We start from the raw sequence: 6564 nt of genomic DNA, 5'->3' as shown, positions 1-6564 counted from the left end.
GTCCAGCAGGCTGGCCTTATGCTGATGTATTATAATGAGGTTCCCAACGTCCGATGGTGGGGAACGCAGCCCACCAGTGATTGGCTGAGCAGACGATCGCAAACTGGTTTCATGATGCCGTGAAACCGATTTTTAGCCTTCTTGCCATATTGTCTGCTCACACCACTAAACACGCCACCAGCGGGTGGTATCCCGGCCGATAGCAATGAATATCAGTTAGCTTGAAAATGTTTGTTTTTCATTACTGATGTCGCAGCTATGTTGTATATTTAGTTTATACCATCCACTCCACTATCTCATGCATCCAAATTAAAAATAATGGGTAGCTTTTATTTAATTGCTGTTATATTTATTTTCAGTATTTAGTAGTTAACTGAGTGCCACTTTGACTATCTGCTATAAACTATCATAAGTTTAAGTAATTTAGTGCCTTTGCAATAATCATTGCTATAAACAATGAATGTAAAAAGCTATCATCTGATTATAATAGCCAATTGTAATATTTCAACATATCTGTAAATAATGAACCATAATTAGCTAATTAACTAGATTGTACTTGTTTGATAGCATCATAGTTTATGCATTATCAAATTGGCTATGAAAATTTTGAAATGCATTACAGTTACATTCTCATCCACCAGGTCAAGTACATGTTTTAAAAACCTAAACTGTATTTGGTGTCCATTGTGATAATTATTGTGAAAGCAGGAAGAAACACGGCTCACTGTTTACAATTGGGCCATTGGCCATGGAATTCCTGAGTGCACCTCAGGAATTTGGATATCAGAAAAGTGTTGGATAGTGCATGCCCAAATCCCTATTATCTATTCCTGCTTGGTGAATTTCCTTGGTCGGAGTTCCATTATAATAAGGTTGCCTATTAGCAAATTCATATGCAAAACAAAATCTATAACGTATTAAATTTCTTACAATAATGGAATGAACACTTAAATATAGTGATAAAGTGATACCATGATATGATAGTATTAAAAACTTGATAAATGCTTCATAAACAAATTTCATTACAGACCACTGATTTCCCATGGCATTGTTCCTGGCAATTTTGAGGATTTGTTGTTTAGAATGACAGAAGCTCCGCATCATGGAACACACAATGGGGGCTAAACTGAATAACTCATGAAAACAGGAGCAGGCATTGTGTTGCACAATTAACCTGTGCCCATTCAATGTAATGCAGAGAGCATGCCAACTTCATGTTGTCTGCTCATTTGGATGACTGCTGCACGCAGCCAGCATAAACTAAAATGTTTATTGGCTGCATTTATCAACATGGGTCCAAAATTGTAACTTGACCGCACTGCTTAAAGCAAACCTGCACTTCCAAAAGGGGAGGTGCATAGAAGCTGGAACAGGTGCTGAAAGTCATGGAGAAAGTGAATCTGACTTGAGAAACAGTGAAGAATGACATAATAAGTAAGGCAGCAGGCTCCAAATTGTGCAAATGCTGCGCAAGAGACTTTGGCAGAGCAAGTGGAAGGAAGGAGAGATGTCTTGTAGTCATTGGGAACCAGTCTTTCAGACATATACTCAAATACAGTGGGAGCAGATAGCCATGGAAATCAATGTCAGGAATCAAGCCCCAAGGACCTGGATGCATTGCCACAATGAAGTCACATGAGTGGTCAAGGTCAGTGAACGCATCTTCAAAGGCCATATTCTACCAACTGGATTGCTGGTCTTAGGTACTGACTAAATCACTGTATCCTCATCACTCTGCTACCAGCAATCTCTATCAGTCAGTACTCATGCCAGCATTCATAGCTTCACCTTATTCTCACAAACTTAGGGCAGGATTTTACGCATCAGCGAGCGGGGCGGGGCCCACTTGCCGATGCGTGAAATGATGCGCGGTGACGTCGGGGGGAACTCCCGATGTCACCGCACCCCATTTAAATTTTCAGGAAGGTTGGCGGGCAGGCCAGGAGCCCCAGCGGGTACTAGGAAAAACATGAAACCTCATCCACGGGCGGGATGAGGTTTCATGTAGGCTTTAAAAAATTTTAATAAAGGTTTTGTAAAAATTATGGACATGCCCCAACTCATGTGACATTGTCACATGAGGGGATATGTTAGGGAAATTTTATTTTCCTATTTTTATCTTTTTTATATTTACAGGCTACACTTAGCCTCAGGGAGATGAATGCGCTCTTTCGTGCGCATGAGTGAAAGAGCGCACTCTCGATTTTGGGATTCCCTCCCCCTGCCCGCACAGGGAATGCATAGCGCTTCCGTGTGGACATCACTCTGGGCGGGGCTTAACTGGCCCGCTCACATAAAATGGCGGCGCGCCTCCAATCGGGGGCGCTGATCGGAAGCGTGCCTGTACGCATCTGCCCTTCAACTCCCCCCCCCCCCCCCCCCCAAACGGGGGGAAAATTCAGCCCTTAGATTTGCTGCAAGCCATACACTTACATCTCACAGCTTGCCCATATTGTCGAAACAACCACAGCACCTAAACATATTGCACACTCATTGACACACTTCCCTCTCTCTTACAGGTTAAGGTAACACATAACTGGGGTTAGTAATAGCTCACAGGTGGACAGGCATGTCTCTACGTCCGAACCTCCATGGAGGAGACTGTGCTGGCTATTATTAGTAGATCCATTGTTGAGGCCGTGGTCAGCAGTAAGCTTGAAACCATCACCCCTAATTTTCCATCTCACATCCCACTTACCCTTATCTCTTCTGACTTACAAGCTGCAGAAGTTATAAATTTGCGCCTCTTACTTTCTCTTGGTCCCTGCACTATAAAACCTTGTGCCTTTTCTATGTCAGATACCCAAGAGGTGTAAACTGGTAAGGCAGTGGAGGAACACCAAGAAGAGAGTGATGATGTTGACACAGCATTGTTACCTGATTTCACACTCACTCACATCAGCTCAGATACTGAGACTGCATGCATCTTTGAAGATAGATTAGAGATGGGATCTGCATATTGTGAGAAACTGAGCATAAGTGAGCTTCAGCCAGGTGAGGGGCCAAGAATAGTATGGGTGCTAACTCACCAGAGGTCAAGGTCTTACATGGGTTTAATTGCAGAGGATTTGGATGAATATTTCAATGAAGCAGCCTACAGAAGGAGGTGATCAGTGTGCACAACAAAATGATTGTGCATTTTTAAGCCTGCCAGAAAGCCTGTGTTTAACGTGAAGGAGCATGGAGGAGTCAAGCTTGAACTTGGCAACAGGGCTTTGAGTAGAGATTATAGCCCATTCTTTCTAACTTGCACACTTATGGATCCAGCCACAACACAGTGTCTGATGGTCGATGTCACAGCTTCATTTGCAGCAGAAGAGAAGGCATACAATGTCTGAGTGCTGCCATACAAGCTAAAACAGCTGTCATCATGGTTCTGGATACCAATGTTCAAAGGCTGTGCAGGTGTCATAACAGTTCAGCAGTCCATCCTCCAACAGCGTACAGGGATTGCTGAGGCACTGCCCTGAGCAGTGGTAGTTGTTCCATGAAGCCTGAAATAGCTGTCCTCTCTTAGGAAGACAGGAAGAGGGTTCATCCCCTCAACCCTCCTATTCTGCCAATTCTCTTGTAGTTGCCGGTCAAGTCGCTAGTGCTGATTGCTGCTGCCCATGCTGAGCTAGTGCAGTCTGCAGCCTAGTCTTCTGGGTCCAGAGCTGCTCAGGGTTATCCTCCAAGGCCCTCTGCAGTCTCCTCCACTGAAACAGCAGCCTTCCACTATGCTACAGCCAATGAGGTAGCACTTCTTAGGAGTTCCAGGACAGGCAAAGGCACATAGAAGAAAGGCATTAAGGGAATGCACAAGAGTGAATAGTTGACTTTTGTATGCATTTTGGTTTGGAATATTTATTTTGTGGTGGCTTTTATTTTTATTTTGTGGTCAAGCACAGGCTGTTAAGATCAGTGAGGGAGAGAAGGTAAGGTGTGGGAATGTCAGTGAATGGGGGATTTTGGTTACTGATATCACATTCGGATGAGTTCTTCATGGACAGCGAGGAGCGAGGAGGCAAAGGGACAGGTCAAACACCTCCTTGCATGGAAAGGTGCGATGTCCAAGGCCCCAAACATTCCTTCCAGGTGAAGAAGAGATTTACTTGTATTTCTCTCAATTTGATCTACTGTATTCACTGATCACAATGTACATTGAAGAGACCAAATGCAGACTAGGTGACTTTATTGAACACCTCCACTCAGTCCGTAAATATGACCCTGGCCTTCCGGTCACTTGCCATTTTAATTCACTACCTTGCTCTGATGCTCACATTTCTGTCCTCACCCTGCTATAGGAACAGTACTTCATCTTCTGTATTGGCACTTTACAGGCTTCTGGATTCAATTTTGAGTTCATCAACGTCAGACCATAAACTCGTACCCATGTTGTATCTTTTTACCCCATGCCTGTCTGTATCTTGTTCTCATGCTTTGCTTTCAGGCAACACAGACCTTTATTCCACTATTAACACAAATGCTTTGTTCCTTTACTATTACCATCACCATTCTCTTTGCCTTTTGTTCTATGAGATCTTTGTCATTTAGTCTCCCCCACCCTTTAACCCATCCCTTGCCTTCTATTTTGCTCCACCAGACCCTTCCCCATTTTTCAACAGCATAAAACCCAAAACATTTCTACCTCTCTCCAGTTCTGAAGAAGAGTCATATTGGACTCGAAAGGCTAACTCTGTTTCTCTCTCCACATTTCCTGCCAGAACTGTTGAGTTTTCACATCACTTTCAGTTTTGTTTTATTTCAGATCTCCAGAATCTGCAGTATTTTGCTTTTATAATAGAAACAGAGGTGGAATTTTACAGCCCCATCACAGCGAGGGTGGATCCATAAAATGCTGCCAGCCATTCAACTCCACTGACTCCAGTTCCTCAGGGTAATGTCCTAGGCCCAAACATCTTTAGCTGCTTCATCAATGACCTTCCACCATAAATTCAGAAGTGGGGTTGTTCGCTGATAATTGCACAATGTTCAGCACCATTCACAGCTCCTCAGTTACTGAAGCAGTCCATGTCCAAATGCAGCAAGACCTGGACAATATCCAGGTTTGGGCTGACAAGTGTCAAGGAACATTCACACCAAGAAGTGCCAGGCAATGACCATCTCCAATAAGAGAGAATCTAACCATCCCCCTTGACATTTAATGACATTATCATCGTTGAATCCCCCACTATCAACAACCTGGCAGTTACCTTTGAGCAGAAACTGAACTGGACTAAACATATAAATACTGTGGCTACAAGAGCAGGTCAGAGGCTAGGTATCCTGCAGTGAGTAATTCACCTCCTGACTCCCCAAAGCCTGTCCCCCATCTACAAGACACAAGTCAGGAGTGGGATGGAATACTCTTCACTTGCCTGGATGAGTGCAATTCCAACAACAGTCAAGAAGCTTGACACCATCCAGGACAAAGCAGCCCACTTGATTGGTACCCCATCCACAAACGTTCACTCCCTCCACCACCGACGCACAATGGCAGCAGTGTGTACCATCTACAAGATGCACTGCAGGAACTCACCAAGGCTCCTTAGATAGTACCTTCCAAATCCATGATCACTACAATCTATAAGGACAAGGGCAGGAGAAACATGGGAACACCACCGCCTGGAAGAACCCCTCCAAACCACTCACCATCCTGACTTGGAAATATATCACCGTTCCTTCACTGTTGCTGGTTTGAAATCCTGGAACTCCCTTTCTAACAGCACTGTGAGTGTATCTACACCACATGGACTGCAGCAGTCCAAGAAGGGAGCTCACCACCACCTTCTCAAGAGCAATTAGGGATGGGAAATAAATGCCCACATCCCATGAACAAAAAACTTAATAAAAGACTTTGGCGGGACCGTAAGATCCAGCCGGCGTAAAACTCCACCCAAAGTGCTGGACATATTCAGCAGGTCAGGCAGCATCTGTAGCGAGAGAAGCAATGTTTTAGTTTGATAATCTTTCATTACAATCAAGCATTTCCTGTATCCACAGTATTTTGTTTCTGTCCAGGATGGCAGACTTGTGGCTTAAATCCAAAACTGACAAATTAACACTAACCATAACACAAAAGCGCTACCTGCAAATAGTGAAAATAAAAAAATAAATTCTAGTTCCTGATTCACTTTCAAGAACTGATCCAGCAAAACATGAAACAAAGGAGAAAAAAATGCATCATGAATGGATATTTCCTGTATTACAGCAAGATCCACATTTCAAAAGTATTTAATAGGCTCTAAGGCACTTTTGACACATCTAGAGGTCATGAAATGGGTTAAAAAATGCAAGATTTTCTTTCCTTCTATAAATGCATAATAACAAACTTGTCACAGCAGCCAATAAAGTATTGCAAACACAAAACAAGACTAGAAGGATTTTATGCTGAATTTTTTTGATTATAATCGTAAAGGCAGGATGCCCAAAAGCCAAGTAAAGATATGCCACTGGTTGTTGATTTCAAGAGTCATGCACAATGGAAAACCAGGAGACACAACCAACATAGTGAATGATGGTGCAGAAATGCCACCATGATTGAGCAGCAGAAAGCCTGGAACCTTCGAAGGTTGATGGTGT

This window comes from Cetorhinus maximus, chromosome 7 (genome assembly GCF_964194155.1).
Source record: "Cetorhinus maximus chromosome 7, sCetMax3.hap1.1, whole genome shotgun sequence".
Taxonomy (NCBI): domain Eukaryota; kingdom Metazoa; phylum Chordata; class Chondrichthyes; order Lamniformes; family Cetorhinidae; genus Cetorhinus; species Cetorhinus maximus.
The sequence above is the reverse complement of the archived record's forward strand: the minus strand, read 5'-3'. Positions refer to the sequence as shown.